Source organism: Aptenodytes forsteri, unplaced genomic scaffold (genome assembly GCF_000699145.1).
Source record: "Aptenodytes forsteri isolate BGI_AS27 unplaced genomic scaffold, ASM69914v1 Scaffold142, whole genome shotgun sequence".
NCBI lineage: Eukaryota > Metazoa > Chordata > Aves > Sphenisciformes > Spheniscidae > Aptenodytes > Aptenodytes forsteri.
In genome coordinates this window covers 2898053-2914583 of record NW_008794598.1, presented here as the reverse complement: position 1 = coordinate 2914583, position 16531 = coordinate 2898053, and positions in this window count along the sequence as shown.

Sequence of the window (16531 nt, the reverse complement as noted above, 5' to 3'; positions counted from 1 at the left end):
CTGGCTCTAAATAACAGTCCCAGCAGCAAGACCAAACATTTCATTTAAACCGCTAATCTCTCCTAGGACAATTTATCTGGCAGACTATGCAGGAGGACTGGTTTGAGCCTGGTGCTCTATAACTTTGTCCTGACATGGAAGGAGTCACTTAGGCAAACCATCTCCTAGCTGGGAGATCCTGGTCTGACAGCAGCAGTTACACATCACACCCAAGTGACCTGGCGACAGCCTGTCCAGCCCAGTGGGATCTGGCATCTTGTGACGGGGAGACCTTTCACAGTCAGGCATGGGGTGGCCGGTCCAAAAAGCTGCACGACAGCAGGCACTTCTTGCCCTCTGGCTCAGTTTCCCCAAACTTCTACAACAGGGACAGCATTTGTCCTTCCCTACGGAGCACAGTGCCAAGCACCTTGACAAGGATAACAGCCAGCCCCTCCAAAAAGGGGCATACCAGCCCTTCTGTGTAAGGTTTCCTGCACACAGAAGCAGAAGGGAGCCACATGTGGGGCTTTTTCACAGCTGCTCACCGAGCTGTCGTGCCATGGGGACATCATCTGCTGCTGAGCGTTCAGACTCTTCCTTTCCCTCCCCAAGGAGAAGTAAAGCATCTTCAATCCCAGGGTTTCTGTTTTACTTTTAAGCTTGCAAACCAAACTTTTCCTTTCCTTTCTCTGCAGAGAAACAACAGATCAACTCTGAGAGGCTGGTTCACCTGGCAGCCAGGTAGGAGGGCGGGTCCTGGGGGCAGGAGCAAAGCAGCACACTGCCGGACAAAGGCAACCCGGAGAGGGCTCTCTGCCACCCACCTGGACGGAGGAGCCTTCTCAGCAATGGCAACCAAAGCAGAAAGGATTGCAGCTCCTGCAGTCCTGGTGTCTCCTGTCCCCTCTCTCCTCTCCTGCTTAAGCACTCAGAAGGACAGGGAGGAAGCCAGGCAGTCTGCCTCTGCGGAGTGCAACTCACCTAGCAGCACTAACAGGGAGCAAGAAAGAGGAGAAGGGATGAAGCCAGGGAAAGCGGCTTCCAAGAGCCCATTTCTCTGGAAATGTGGGCCAGCAGATTGGATTCATGCATTTCCCCTGCTCAGAGTTTGTTCCCTGCTCACGCGCTACAGAAAAAGTTTTGACAAATGTCTTCCTGTGCTCGATGTGGTACAGAGACGTAGCAAGGCCCTGCTTGAGGAAACCCATGATCTGAACTTGAGAAAAGCACCAGCAGGTACACAAACACGCACGCGGAAATAGGACTGAATTTACTGCTGATGTCAGGTGTACGGACTCATTTACACGAAGTAACACCATCGCCAGAAGTTCACTTCCCACTTCCTTTCTCTCAGCCGGCGCAGACGTTGCTGTGTGCCCTCGCTAACCGACTTTGAACCACACCTTTCGCTTTTAGAAGAAACAAACCCCGAGACACCTGAAGAAAGTGGCCTACGTGCAGGGCGCTGATGGACATGCACGAGCGAAGACTGAAAGAAGTCTCTCCTCCTCCCAATCTCCTCAGATCTTTCCAACATAGGATCTTACGAGTAATCGCATCTAAACAGTGCTTTGACAGAATGAAGATTGAGGGACGGACATTTTAAAAATAAAATTTGGGTGTAGTTACGTGGCAGAGAAAAACTCATTTATTCCTCAGAAGAATCCATATCCTGCCACTCCATAATCCTTCCAGGCTCTCACATGGGTGCAGAAGGGACAAGAGATGTTATTAAATGTGGTAGCAGCCTCTCTGATTTATGACGGTCGTGCACCTACCCCGCAGTTCAACAAACAGCCACAGTAACGATCAGACAACAGAGAATTAGATTAATCAACTATTTGTGACCTGTCAGGGCTCTGTAATAACCTGAGCCCTGTCTTATACGGCAAAAAGTTACCCCACAAAAACCTTTGCCTTAGCAAAGGAAAAGGAAAAGCCTTAGCTTTTTGGAGAAGCATCCAAGGCAGCTGGTACTGGCCAGTGCTGGAGGCAGGAGATGGTGCTGTGCAGGGAGCTCAGGCGGGGGCTGCTCCAGTCCAGCAGTTCCCAGGTGATACGGACCCGCACCTTCCCTCCCCGTGGCACAGCAGGGTTGATGCAGAAATCTATTCCCAATGGGCAGCAGAGAGAGGGGAGGGCGAAGGGTATTGCTAGCCATTGGGCTTCCATTCATAACCACAACATTACATTTCCAACCTTCCAAGGGGCTCTTTATGAATGTTATTAATTCCCCGCTCCCTGGAAGCCCTTTGGAAGAAAGGGTGGGAGAGAGCACAAGAGCGAGTGCTTAGGGAAGGGCTGTTCATACAGTGCCAGATCCTTTCACAGCTATCAGTGTCCATTCACTGCAGCTGAATGTGAAATACACCATGGAGAATAGCTCTGGCAGGCTTGCGGGGGATGAAATGGAAAACTCACCTGACCTCTCCTGACCCTCTCCCCTTCCCCCTCCCCTCCCAAATCTCCTTGACCCCATTCACAGTGTGGGGAGAGGAGAGTGGTCATTAAGCAGGGATGGGAGAACGGCGATTTATTTAGTCTCTCTGAATTAACTCTGCGTTTCCTTTGAGCTCAGGGGCTCCATTATATCGGCCTCGGCAGCTCGGCTTAGGGAAAGAGCAGCAGCGGGTGGAAATCCCCTCAGACGAGAACAAGGAAGACCCGGGCGCCCCAGCCCATTTGAAATTCCCTCCCTCACCCCACAGCACAGCGTCCAGCAGCCCAGACACCAGGATATATTAATCCAGGACAAATGCTAGATGCTAGAGATGCATCCAGAGTTACGGGAAGGGGCAGGTCCCCACGACAGCTCAGAAGACCTTCCACGCAGTTTGGTTCAAAGGGAGACATCTGAATTTGTCAGGACTGGAGGTCGGTTCTTTCCTGCTATGCTGCAATTGTCTTGGTTTGGGTTTTTTTTCCTTTTCAGAGTTGTGAATTTGTTTCATTTGAAAAGTTGGTTTCCAAAACAGTTGGACTTGATGATCTTAAAGGTCTTTTCCAACCTAAACAATTCCATGATTTTATGACTCTATGAATTGCTTCCTTGCAGCACCTACATCGTGATCATCCTGCTTGCAGGGCTATCTAAAAGCCAGAGCTTAGTTCAGGCCCTTTTGTGCTCACTGCTCTCCTGATGCACAGACTGATCCCTGGCCCAACAGACACACGCGCTGAGACTGAAGGCAGTTCACTACCATCTCCACTTTGTGAATTGAAAGCAAGAAGCCAAAGAGAGAAGAAGGGGCCAAGTTTTAAGCACCTGCAGCTAGCAGCTGATTTTCAGGGGGCTGCATCTCCCACTTTCTGTGGGCCACTAAACCAGACCGTACCCATTCAGATGCTGAGCAAAGCTCTTGTCTCCCATAACCACCAAGCCACTCACCTTCCCTGCGGATGGCTGCGGCTCACCGAGATGGAGTTGGAGATGCAATCTCAGGCCCTGCCAGGTTCCTGCTGCCTCGACCACAGAGCGCAAGTCATTTCAGAGCTATCAGGATACATCCACAACTGCCAGGGAGCAGATGTGGGGCACAAGCCACCCGGTAACCTTCCCTCTATCCTTGGCCCTCCTAACCTGGGAGGCTGGTTAGTCCTGATGGTTAGCAGGGCTGAGCCGTTCCAGAGCCAGCCCAAGGGACTGGTTCATGTCTGCAGAAGCTTTGGGAGGCATTTTTTTTCTGATATCAGTGGTTCCTTCAGGTAAAGGTGCGTCTCTGAGGGCAAGTGACTGTTGAGCATCTTCCATGTTTTACAATAAGCAGCAAGGGCATGTGAAACAGGTCACTGTTTGTCCCCCTTTGATTAACTGAATAAAGCAAAGGCACTAGGGAAAGCCTATGGACAGCAAGGTCCCTATAAGATGGACAAGAAGGTCAAAATATTTGTTAAGAATGGGCATTAGGAAAGGATGCTTTCCCAGCCCGGCAGGCTAACAGCACTGTCCTCGCTCTGCCTATCATACAGAGAGGATGCTTTCCAGGGTGGAGAAAGATCTGGCCCGCTTACCCTTCACCCTGCATGTCTCTGATACCTCGCACTCCTTTCAGGAGCCATGCCAATAGCTCTGTGGACTCTATCCTCACAACACGAACATCAAACAGGCAGCAGGGCAGCCCACAGGCTCCATTGACCTCCTGTCCCACAACCTGCTTCCTCCTCTGGCAGGCAAAGGAATTGCTCCTGGCAGGAGGATTTCTCCCAGGCTTTGGCTGCCGTAGCTCCCGTGCCCGCCTGTTTGACCAGCAGAAAAGATACAGCAGCAGAGAGTGGCCAGTTCCAGCCCGTCCTCCCCTCACCGTTACAAACAGGAACCGCCTGTCTGACTAACGAGGTCACTGACTCAGCGGAGGCCACGCTGACACTTTCGGAGCTTGCTGTGCTTCTCAAAGGGACAGACATCAGCCCAGCGCACACCGCGATGCCAGCGGGTGTCATTAACTCTCCTGCAGTTGGCAGGTGTCATGGCCACATTAACCCAGCGGCAGCAACGGGCTGCAGGCTGCCTGGGAGATCCTGCTGCAGTCCACGCTAGGAGGAGCGTGGCCAAGATAAGACAGGGTGCAGAGAGGAGCTGGGTACCATGCTTTCTGCAGACAAGCAGGGGCCAAGGCTGAAGGGCTGAACCTTGCCTTGCTGGTCTGCAGCTCAGCCCCATTTCCATCAGGGACACTGCAAAAGGCGACTGCAGTCGCCTGGCCTGAGGGCCAGGTTCAGCTGTGATGCGATGAAGGACTGAGTGCCTCAATAAATATCCCATAGCTGAGCTCAACTGCAGAGGGATCTTCAGACTGTGCTGAAGCAACCGCAATGGGACTGCTCGTGCCTGCCACACGGTAGGATGGTCTCGCAGCGTTTTACCTGCTCAGGACTGGCATCTAATCACCAAACTTCATTAAGCACAGAGAAGCCTCACACACTCCTAAACACACGCAATGCAACCAAAGCAGCAGCATTTTCAGCCTCTGCTCTCAAGAGCCACACTCCTTCTGGTCACCCTTTCCTGAGTCGGCGTCAGGTCTGCTATAAACAACTCAAGACCTCCAGACAAGGTTGGCTGGCTCTACATCAGAGCTACAGCTTTGTTTTGCTACTGCATGACCCAAGCTCTTGCTTTTATTCATGAGAGGAGCCCCTGTTTTGGAGCAGGAGGGGAAATGAGAGACGATCTGGTTCTGCTTTTCACTTGAGCTCATTTTTGGTGTTTAAGTACTGTGCCCATCACCCTAGCATTTGGTCTGAGTCAGCCTCTCCCCCACCCCCTCTTCTTTTTTTAATTATTTTTAGCGGAAGAATAAAAATGTAAATTGAACTGGAAAGGGAAAAAATAAGCCCCCTCCAGGTGCCCCCCTTCTCTGCAGCGTGGTAACGGGCAGAGATTATATCCGGCACCACATGACCAGGGCCCGTATTTATATGTCAGTGTGTAAAACCTACCCTGCTGAGCCGCCTTTTCTCTGCCTGAGGCTGGGGGCTTCTGCTACGCGTCTAGTCAAACAGGCCCACAAAGGGGATTAAGGAGAGCCCCTCAGCCCCGCAGAGTAATCCATCAAATTATCCCTTGTTGGCGTTGCTGTCCTCTTCAGGGGGAAAAAGAAAAAAAAAAAAAAAGCGCGCCTTCCAAAGGCTTTTAAAGGCACTGAAATTACACTTGAGCCTGAAACACTCCACCCAGCTGCTCTAGCCCACAGCACAATGGGCTGGTTGTAAAGGGAATACGGGGAAGCGAGGGGCGAGGAAAAAGAGACAGACACTGCTAAAAAGGCGAAAGACGAAAGAATAAAAATGTAAAGGAAAGGGAAAAAATAAGCCCCGGTGCCCCCCTTCTCCGCAGCGTGGTAACGGGCAGAGTTTATATCCGGCACAAAACCTACCCTGCTGAGCCGCCTTTTCTCTGCCTGAGGCTGGGGGCTTCTGCTACGCGTCTAGTCAAACAGGCCCACAAAGGGGATTAAGGAGAGCCCCTCAGCCCCGCAGAGTAATCCATCAAATTATCCCTTGTTGGCGTTGCTGTCCTCTTCAGGGGGAAAAAGAAAAAAAAAAAAAAAGCGCGCCTTCCAAAGGCTTTTAAAGGCACTGAAATTACACTTGAGCCTGAAACACTCCACCCAGCTGCTCTAGCCCACAACACAATGGGCTGGTTGTAAAGGGAATACCGGGAAGCGAGGGGCGAGGAAAAAGAGACAGACACTGCTAAAAAGGGCAGCAGCCTCCCCATGTGTGAAACTCCAACAGGTGGCTCAGACCCCCCCGCTCCCGGGACCCCGCAGCAGAGCCGGCCCCGATAACACCGGGCTGCACGTCCTGTCCACCCGCGCTCCCCTGCGGAGGGAGGCTCTGGGATGTGTTTGCTGTGCCCAGACGGACCCATGGACACATCCTCATCGGAGGCAAGGCTTGCAAAGGCAGAGTCTGCACCCAGCCATGGAGGAATGCCCGACCCTCTCCTGCCGGGGATCAGGGCTGGGGTCCGGCAGTGCCCCTGACTACAGGCTGTAGCACTGTCACCCCATGCTACCTACACAGTCCCCAGAGCCCTGCAGCCGGACAGTCCTTCAAAACCCCTGCAGAACACCTAACACAGACAACAGGCTTGTCTAAGGCTCATGGCATCTTCACCGGTGCTCCCACAGGCAAAGCAAAGCCAAAGAAAGACCACACTCACCAAAACTCTGTGAATTGTCTACTTGGACATTGAATTCTGTATTTTCTTCCACTGCAGCAACCTAAATAGCACATGAACTTTTGTGCTGGCCATCACCACCCTATTCTGAGGTATGAAGTCCTCTGTCCACCAGCCCTACCTAAGCAAGCACATGGGATTTCATAGGTTTGCATTACTGTAATCCTTCTTAGGGAGAAATGATCACCGGGAATGAAACAGGGAAAGCAGATAGTAAAGCACTTACCCCAACAAACTGGAACTGGCAAAGAGAAGAGCAAACCAGTTCTGGTGGAAGACTGTTGCCGCGTACAGAGAACACATGGCTGTCCCACTGCATGCTACACAGGTCACCTTAGCACTGAAAACAGTGACACCTGACTTGTGAGTTTTAATCACTAGTGCTGAGTAGAAAGAGAGTAATTTCCCCATCTGTTACAGAGAAGAGATGGGAAGGCAGAAACCATAGCTGCTTTATCGCATCTGCTTTGCAATGTCTGTTCACAGGGCTGGGAAAATGGGAAGTGAAATTGGAACTTCTTGTTTCCAACCAAAGCACAAATGCTGCGTAACGGGATGTCTGACTCCTCAGCAAGCCAATGCCGTACTTCGGCTCCTCCTGCCACCGGCACACTGCGGCTCCAAGGCAGCTCTAGGACTTCTACCTCACGACAGAGCTTCATCATTTCTGGCTTTATTTGGAAAGCTGTGACAGTCAAGGGGCCAGCTGAGTCTCAGGACCAGCCTTGGGGTGGAGAGGACAGTTCTGATCTACTAGCAAAAACCAGGGGCCAGAGCAAAGGCCACGGCTGGCACTGACATGTGAGACTGCAAATCCAGGCCATCAACCATGGATCCCGGGCCAGCAGCAGCCAGGAGCTCTGCAGAAACAAACTGCCGAGCCCGGCAGGAGGGCTGAAGGGGTGTTCGTTAGCCCAAACAGTATCCCAACAGGCTGATTATAAAGTAGCAGTGAGGGGTCTGACAAATTTAACCACAACGGGAACTGCTGCCACCTAACACTGAAATCTAACCTTCCCTCATTTTGCCAGAAGTCATGTTTGCCGAGGTCTGTGCCTAGAAAAGAGGGAGGAGAGCAACCAGCTAAAACTCCACGCACGGCAGTCCTTGGAGAGCAACAGGCACAGACTTATACAGTTCCTTTTGCTTAAAGTTTTGGGAGCATGACCTTGTGCTCTTCCTCAAAGGATATACTTTGAATCCTAGACACACACAGAACTAATGGGCTCTTTTGTAATCACATGGTAGTTAGTCCATTTTTTCATGGTAATTTTCTGGTCTGCAATTCCAGTTATTTGTGTCCCTGCCGGAGAAGTTTGATGCTAACATATCTCTCAGCAAGCCCTTTGACCTCCGCTGGCAGGTTGGTGGGTTTCTCCCTCTCTGTTTTCTGTCTCTAAAATGAGGTCATGGGTTTGAATGAGACAAAGAGCCTTTGCAGCGTGAGGAATAGCCCCAAGACAGCTGTGAGTACAGAACCCCCATCAGTCACATCAGACCCTGAGTGCATGTGAGGCAAGCGAGCTGGGCAGCAGCCCACAGGTCTCCTGGGAACGGCTGGGTTTTAACCTCCCGCTCTGAGAAGAGATCATGCAACCTGCTCGTATCAGAGCTGGTGCAAGAACAAACGTGGGACAGGCAGCCACCCACGGTGGACAAATTCAAAGGGGGGGGAATAAAGCAAACCTCTCCAAATACTTTGGACTGGGAGTTGCTGTAAGGTACCGCTGTCCCCGCCGCCTGTCCCTCTGGCAGAATTACCACTTCCACCCTGCTTGCTGGCTCTCCAGCCACCCGTGTTCCCAGTCCACCCTCTTGGCTTCAGCAGCATGTGGAGTTGAGTTTATGCTGATACGCCAGACTGTCAGTAAGGCACCTTCTGTCACACCAGCCACAGGCCAGCACCCTCTGGCAAAGGGACAGGTGAAGAGCACATGTGCAAGGAATAACAGGATTTCTCTGGGGTGCATTAAGGTCAAAGACCACATATCGGAGTCCTGAGATCTTTCTTACAAGAACAGCAGTTTTATGTGCCTGGGGTAGCAAAAACTGTGCCCAAGCCCTGACTTCTGCCTGCAGCACACCGACTTCTCTGTGTTAACGAGGGCCCTCAGATCGCTGCTGGAGCAGAGAGAGTCTTTTCCTTATCGTGGCAGACCAGTCATGAGGCCTGGGTCTGAAAACACGAGATTCTGTGATTTTACTTCTGCCTGAAACTGCCTGGATAATTGCAAAGATAAGAAGCAATCAGATTTTATTTTTTTAAGACAGATAAGTTTCACTGGAAGATCTTTATGGGAAATTTAAGCAGCCTTTTCCTTTCCCCATTCTCACTATCAGTTTAATGTGTTATGGACTCTAAACATGCAGGCATTTAACATTAAGCTGTAGCCATTCACACAAGCAGCACGGACTATCTGGAAGGGGAGTTTTCCATTTTTCAAAAGACAAGGCTCAAAGCTGCCATTCCTATAGGATATGAATGGAGCAAGGCATTTTTACCACCCCTCCCATTCCCCACCCCGTCTCTCCTTACGAACAGGAACCTAACTTCTATTTTGAGCCCTGGAAAGAATACCAGTCCTGAATTATTAGCTTTTTAGTAATTAAGCATGGAGTTCAAGTTCAAAGCTCCCTGGATTTTGCAGAGCCCTCTGAGCAGGGGTGCTCAGGCTTTTTGTTGCACATCGTTAGTTTCTTGCTCTGATACAGAGTACAGACTGCATCCATCAAGGAGGACAGGCAGGAAAGTGGTCTGAGCACTGAAGTTACTTAGCACTTGCTGAAAAAGACTGCTCTAATGGCAGAGGATAAATTAAAGTTTGTGCATTTCAGACTCCGAGTAGAGGCAGGATTTTCTCTCCACGCTGGGCTCTCTCCTGCCCATGTTTACTGGAATAAAGTTCAGTGAGCTACAAATCAAACAGAAAGACCTCTGATATTCCCGCAACATGCTCTGGGCTGCCTTGGGCAAACAGCCAGGGCACCTCGGGCAGGCACAATGCTGGCTTTGCCCAGTAAGAGCCGGGAAAGGGCTTATCACCAGCACCGTCCTGGGCCATTCTGGCTGTGCATCAGCATGTGCTAACTAGCCTCAGTTACAGTCTTCTGTTAGCAGAGGGGATAGCTAGCATTCCCTGCTCTTGCCCAAAAGGCTTATACGCTGCTATCAACATTGGCCACAGACAGTGATGAATGGGAGTATCTAGGGGCAGCACAAACGTAGACTGTGTTCACAGAAATCGAAGATGAAAGAGGCCCTGTTGAATCATCTTCCCCGGGGCTGCTGCAGGACTGCTCCCAACAGCACATTCTCCAGTGATTTGTCCAGTCTGGATAGATGGATCTCGAGCACTGAGGTTGCAAGAATTTCCCCTGAAACAATATCCATGGGCTAAGAGACTTAATAGCTGGGAAGCGTCCTTCCCTCCCTCCAGTTATCCCCTGTGTAATTCCTGTGCTTTCCTTTTTATGTGCATGGTCAGACCCCCCTCCAGACTACATTTAGCCACTCTCCTAAACCTAGCTTTAGTCAATTCTCATGAAAAGCCACCCTTCCAGGCCCATTAATTGCTCAGTCGGCCTTGGCTGTAGCACAGCAGCCTTTTGTTCTAGCATTGCTCCAGCTGCTCCCACCGCCCCTCGCACACAGGAGTCGTTTGTCATAAACATTCCCAAACGCACCTCTGGCGTCCAACAGCAACAGTGCCCGCACAAAGCCCTCCCCTGTCACGCCAAGAGCCAGTACCTGGTACACACAGACTGCTGCCTTGGAAAGCCACTGTCATCTCATTGTCCCTTTGTGCTCCATCTCTTTGTATTTATGAACTGCCTCTCGCCATAGACCTACAAGGAAGCTCTCTCTGTGATCAGAACAAACCTTTATTCTGTTTGCACAGCTCAAAGCAAAGGGAGAATTTTTTCCAGAATCTAGACCAAGGTAACACAGCGATAACCAGTTCACCACACAGGCAGGGAGAGCACTAACAGAGGACACTCATCAACAGCAGCGTCAGCTCACGTCTTGCAGATCACCAAAAACGCCTTGGGTACCCGCTCTCCAAACAGATCACAACAGAAGTGGCACTACAGCCCTGGGCAGAGGGGAAAGGGAGCAGCATAACATCCTGGATCAGTGGCAGATGCTTCTCCAGAGGCAGAGCACAGCCCAGCATTTCCCGACAGAGCACTGCTGATGGAAAAAGCATAAAATCACCAGCAGGGAACTCACACGCAGGTTCCAGAGTGATGTAGAGGCTTTTGGTCTCTGTGCACAAAGGACAGAGAACTGAGAAAGTACACTTACACCCACTTCAAATCTAACTGAAGAGCCAGTTCTGCCCGTTGCTCCTAAATTAGAAGCAGGCGATTGGGAGGAGACGGCAGAATATTGTTGGATTTGAGGTTTGACCACCACCTCAGTTTCTTTGATGTAGCAGGTCAGATCCCAGCAGGAATCACTCCTAATGTTTGGTAAAGAAAGTGTTATCCACAGATTTTATCATGCACCATTTCACCAAAAGTCTTAACCCATAAATCCAAAGCAAGATTTAGATGTTATCCACAAGTATGTACAGATCATTCCTGAAGCTGGCTTTAGCCTGCTCTGCAAGAACATTAATGTTTTTTGAGTGCTGACAACTTGCACGGAATTGAGTCACTGCACTCATTGTATTTGCATTTTTCTTGAAGTCCTAGCTCCTGGAGACAAACCACCATGGAGAACGTCAGCTTCCAACAAAATGAAGGTGGAAAAAAAATCTGCTTCCTTGATTGAAGAGAAAAACCTTAGACCTCACAAACCAAACCCCATGCCCATCATTGTTTCAAGTTTCTTTTTTCAAATAAACCTCATTATTTTGCCAGAGGCCATCCTTACACCTTCTGAGTATTCAAAACCTGGCAATTATGAGAATTCATCTGCAAGTCACCAGAAGCTAGTTCTTTCTGAAATCAACAGAGCTGATTTCATGTGTTACTCAAACAAGGTTTCCCTGGATGTAAGACAGGGCCAGGTCCTTAAGATCTGGAGTAGCAGCAGTTTCTTTTAGTGCATGTACATGGAGAAAGAAAAACTGTTCAGAGCTGCAAATCAAGCACCTGCTTATTGCTGTGTGTGTTCCAGCCACGCTCCAGCACTGAGACAAAGAAGCCATTCGGTCCACATTCCTACATTACATTTCTTATTTTGCCGCACAATATTCACGGGGGTCTGTTTCTCCTCTTATGCAGGCTGGCAAAATGTTAAACAAATATTTTTGAACTGCAAGAGGAACTGACATCTTAGGATATCAAAACAAGGAGGAAGGGCACAAATTTGAGGACCTCCAAGGAACAGCATGCATACAAATAATAATACTAAAATGGTGACTTTATAGTTCCACTTAGTCATGTTTTTTGAACAAGCAACTCGATAGCTGAGTTGGTGGACGCATCAACAATTTTCTGCAGTTCTGTAATACAAGATCAGACTCAGATTCTTACAGCAGTGAAGAGCAACAGCAGCACAAGAAATAGAACAGGTTTCAAAGGCTGTATGGATTCAACACATTGTTAGTCTTAGATACAGATAAATGTGGTTTGACTGAACAATACAAGCATCAGCACACAGAACTGCAAAAATAATCCTTTGATTTACTACCTTCCTATTGTTTTCTTTGTGGTGAGTGCAAGATTTCCTTTACGTTATGCAGATCCATACTTACAGGCAACCTTCTACAAGCACATACATTGCTTGACTACCTTTGCAGAGACTGCTTTAAAGTTTCCTCCTGTTTTTTAAAAGCAAGGATTCCTCTGTGAGGGTCTCTGTCCCCTTTCTTAGCTGAGCCCTAGGGTTCCTGTTTTCACATGGATAGCTTTGATGTCTGATATTAAGTATTCAGAAATCAAGTCAACATTGAAAATAGTTGACAGCTGCTCACAAGCTTCTCATGACACCCTTGCTCCACTCATAGCACAACCTCGATCATGAGTTTAACTGCACGGCTGAAGGATCACAAGACTCCACAGGTTGGGTGTCTAGGGTTAGTTTTAGTTAAAAGTAGCTGTCTTATGCTGACTGCCTCCCACCTCCTGCAGAAGCCACAGGGCATGATCATATGATGGAATTATTTGCAACAGCAGAAGTGAACAGAGATTCACCAGATATAACTCTTCTTGGTTTCTGCGTACCCCTCTCCATACCATCTTAATTCTCTCCATCCACACTTACTTCTCTCGAGGTACTAGGCTTTACAACTATTATTGCCTGGTCACCCCTACCACTACCTGCAGCTTCTCTCCTCCCAACCCTCTGGTCCTTTTGCTTCTGCTCCCTCGTAGCCTTGAATCCATCACAAACCTCCACAACTTTCACCCAATGGGTCAAGTGTTTTGCTTTGATGTTGCCTTAGCCAAGATAAGGAGATAGCAACACACACATTAAAGAAAACCCGAAACAGTCAACTACCAAAACAAGACACTCCTTCACTCCTCGGATGAACTGCTCCAACATAGAGAAAGGTGGAGGATAAACGCAAACAGATGGTACCCACACCGCTTATAGCTCCTCTGAAAAGCTCTACAATCCCGCTGTGACAGAAGTGGTATAAACCTCTGAAAAGACTAAAGTCAGAGGAGTGCATTAGTACTATATTCATTGCTGTGTATGAAATATGCTTAAATTGCCCGAGAATATATAGCCGTCGAGAAAAAGAGAGACCAGCAGCAAGTTACTTTGTAACGTCTGTTACGTGTTTTTTCTTGTCATTTAAGCAAGCTCCTAGCACCGGTCTAGCCTGGTACCAGACCGGACAGACTAACAGGCAGCTTGAATCAAACCAACCGCTAGTAATGCCCAGGGAAGAATACACAAACCCAGCAGTATTCTGAAGTTCTCTGCCACATCACCGTCTGCAGTACTCCTTAGAAAGGGAGTAGTCAGGAACTGCCACAGGCATAACTTTTCACACCGTTTTTTGTCAGTGTAGAACTATGGAAGCCAGAGATTGAGACCAATATAATCTAGTAGATTAGAAATAACACGTATAAAGAGTACTTTTACAGAGCATTGATGTTTGTCTTCCTTTGCTTTTGTACATTCCTCAGAAGTAATTTGCAAACCCTCAGAGCTTCTTGTGGATCCAACACAAAAGGCTCTGGGTTAAGTTTTTCAGAGTGATGCAGGCACTCGGCAGACAGGCTAATATTTCCAAAGAGGCTTTGCAAAAAGACACGCAAGGAGACCCACGTAGTTACATTTGAAGAGCAGTTTTTGCCCTGTCACTTCAACATACAATGGATTTGATGCTTTTAGGACCAGCTTTTTTGGTCCATACTCTGAACAAAGCTTCTACTAGCAGCTTCATTACAAAACTGGGCAGCTAAAGTTATTTTTTTTTGTTTTTAAGAGCGTGCGCTCACAATGCCATCAGCCACACGAGTCCAGCCATCGCCCTAAACTACATACGGAGGCTTTAGCTGAAGAGCAGAGATGTGTAACTCGGAGGAAAAAAACAAAAACACACACCCCCACCCAAACACTACCACCTGATTGCTCCAGAGAAATAAACAGTTTGGGGAAAAGGTTATCAAAAGTTTACGCTGGACAGCCATATTTTCTAGGGACTCTGGCAAAGATAAAGCAGACCAAAGGCTATATTTTCTAACTCAGCGATCAGTCCAGAGATTTCAGCTTCTCACACTATGGATATAGCATTTCTCACTGCCGACAAAAATTGACTGTGCACCTTCAGAAAGATGCTGCCGGTGGAGTTTGTCCGGAGTACATTGCAGTATCTACTATTACTCTATCATATTACAGTGATGATAATCTTAGAATCTGTAAGACTACTGCTTTGTTCACAGAAAATGAATTATCTCTAGGCAGCTTCTACCCAAAGCCATGTGGCTTGGGCCTTCTGGCAACAGCTCGATGTTGGGAAACACCTTGAGGTTCAGGTACTTTAATTGGAACCTCTTCAAGAAGACAAGACACTCTCTCAGAAGACACTGCACAGGCTACGTACGTAACAAGCTGAAGGGGAATATACCCACCAGCAGACAGCGCAAGAAATATCTCCCTACAAGGAGAAGTTTCCTACTAAACCCTAAGATTGGTTTATGCCCTGAAATACAGGGATTTATATCCATTGTAAAGCTCTCATTTAATTTGCTATTAATTCTGGAGATTCTTGTTATCCATATCAAATTTCTAATCCTTTTTTCAAATCCCATAAGCCAAGCATTCTTGGCTTCCACAATGTTTTGTGGTAATAAGTTCCAGAGTTTAAGGCACTGCCTGGAATCCAAGCACAAGGCTGGGAATCTGGCATTCCTGGCTCTGCCACCAACTAAACCCTAAGATTGGTTTATGCCCTGAAATACAGGGATTTATATCCATTGTAAAGCTCTCATTTAATTTGCTATTGAGATTCTAGATTCTTGTTATCCATATCAAATTTCTAATCCTTTTTTCATAAGCCAAGAGCCAAGCATTCTTGGCTTCCACAATGTTTTGTGGTAATAAGTTCCAGAGTTTAAGGCACTGCCTGGAATCCAAGCACAAGGCTGGGAATCTGGCATTCCTGGCTCTGCCACCACAGCCACACCCCACCGAGTGGAAGGGTAGTAGCTACAGATGATGCAAGAAAGTCCAGGTAGCATCACACATTTAAAAAAAAAAAAAGAAAGAAAATTGCAGGTAGGGTGAATAATAGAAAATGTTTAAAGGCTGGTACATGTTTCTCAGGAGTTCCTGCATGACTTCAATGCCCAGGTCATTTGGGTACTTTTGAAGTTCTTACTCATGTTTTATTTCTGTAAATTTCTAGTTATTCTCATGTTACACATACAAACGCTGCTCTCTGGAACCCACATCTAGAACTAGAACTGTGCCAGAACGGGATATGGTTTGAGCCTGGCCACTTTCTCTGTACGGCTCATGAGTCTGACACCCTCTAGATGAGGACCAGGAAAGCTGTTCCTGATACATTTCCCTTCCAATTTATTTTTTTTTAAACATAAGCATGAAATCAAGCATCTTGCCAAGTCTGGCCATCACCAGCGTAAAAGTATTAGTTTATTCTAGTGCTTTTCTCTTCCTCCTAAAGCTGTCATCTGTGGGAAGACAAATTAGTCTTTTAGTTTATGTTTACCATAAACAACTAAGGCATTTTACCACCAAAGTCTCTAGTCGTACCAAAGTCAGTAATCTATGGAATATCCACATCATGACATTTAGGTACCGCTTTTCAGAAGACAGCCTCCTCAAGCTCCCACTACAGCTGAAGGGGAGAGACAGGTTAACCTGGCAGCAAATCTGAGCAGAGCCTACAATTAGGTGCAGTGAAAACTTCCCTTTGTCAAGCGCTGGCTTCCTTTGATTCTAAGGATTCACTGACCTGTCCCCACAAGTCTTCGGGATTTCTGGAAGTCCACGGTCACATCATGCTTCCCAAACTCTTTTCCCGTTCAATAATCTTTAAAACTAACTCGGTCACGACAGATATCTCTGTAACAATGAAAAGCATGGAAAAATCTCGTGCCACATCCATGCGTTAAGAGGGCTCGGGGAGGCCTGAAAAGGTGCAGCACGCACTGCTCGGCAGCCCTACCTGCAGCCACTCTTGCTCTGCTCCCTGACGCGCGAGGTTTTTTTTCGTTTTCCCACAGCAAAGCTAGCGCCGGATCGCAAGGAGCATCGGCGAGGACCGAAGATGAGTCTGCAACTGCCTCCTCCGAGCAGAGCAATCGTCCCCGGTCGGGACCCGGCGGAGCAAGCGCTCTCTTTTCGGCTGCAAGTACAAGTGCCGCTCTGACCCCTCCGAGCCACCCCGGCAGCTCCCCGCTCCCCCTTGCTCCCCGCGGGCCGTCAAAGGGGCA